This window comes from Carcharodon carcharias (assembly GCF_017639515.1).
Source record: "Carcharodon carcharias isolate sCarCar2 chromosome 27 unlocalized genomic scaffold, sCarCar2.pri SUPER_27_unloc_2, whole genome shotgun sequence".
In the NCBI taxonomy this organism is placed as follows: Eukaryota; Metazoa; Chordata; class Chondrichthyes; order Lamniformes; family Lamnidae; genus Carcharodon; species Carcharodon carcharias.
In genome coordinates this window covers 749630-750574 of record NW_024470635.1, presented here as the reverse complement: position 1 = coordinate 750574, position 945 = coordinate 749630, and the positions used below count along the sequence as shown (strand labels likewise).

Sequence of the window (945 nt, the reverse complement as noted above, 5' to 3'; positions counted from 1 at the left end):
CCAAGACTGTAATGAGATCAGGAGCTGAGTGGTCCTTGTGGAACCCAAGCTGGGTATCAGTGAGCAAGTTATTGCAAAGTCAGTGCAGCTTGATAGCACTGTTGATGACTCCTTCCATTACTTTACGGATGATGGAGAGTGGACTGATGGGGCGGTAATTGGCCGGGTTGGATCATTCTCACTCTTTCTTTCCCAGTCTGGTAGGAAGAACGAGGAAAGATAGTATAAATTGCAGGGTTCTGGGGAAAAGGTCAGGTAATGGCAGTGACAGGACAGTCAGAAAGACCGCTTTCTCTGCTGTAACCATTGCATGATTTCACATAATAATAGCAGCAAGCATGCAGCTTCTGTAGTCATGGCCGAGTGGTTAAGGTGATGGATTCGAAATCCATTAGGGTTACCCTGCGCAGGTTCCAATTCTGCCGACTACGTTTCTCGCTATTTTGGATTTTATCGGCGCACAGACAGAGTTAATTATTATTTGAATCGAGGGAAAACAATCCAAAGACATCCGTGTTCTCTTGTTTCCGTTCATTTGTCAGCCTTCTGCAAATCTTCAGTCGGAAATGGAAAACAAAATGGAGCCAATTTGGTGACATGATTTCACTGTGGCATTTGTCTCTCCTTAGGCCTCTGTCACTATCGGTGTATATCTCTGAGTGTGTTCCTCTGTGTGGGTCAATGCGGTTCAGTTCCCTGAGGAGGTGAACACATTTTTACGAGCACAAAATGTATTCACATTAGTTGTGCAACTTGACATTTCAATGTTACTGTGAAAAATATCAGGATGAAAGAGACAAGAGGGGTTTGTGTCTTTCTATGTATTGTCTATAGCAACAACTTGTATTTATAAAGCTCCTTTTTCCTAATGAAACGTCACAAGGCTTTCCCCAGGATCATTATATAAAAAAGTGTGACACTGAGCCACATAATCGGTCAGATGAC

General features: G+C 43.1%; 1 non-coding gene across 1 annotated transcript; it reads left to right on the top strand.

The window, feature by feature from the left end:
• Window positions 1-349: 349 nt before the first annotated feature.
• On the top strand, window positions 350-431 carry trnas-cga. The gene has a single exon. It is a non-coding gene; the product is annotated as a tRNA-Ser (tRNA).
• The last annotated feature ends 514 nt before the right edge of the window (window positions 432-945 follow it).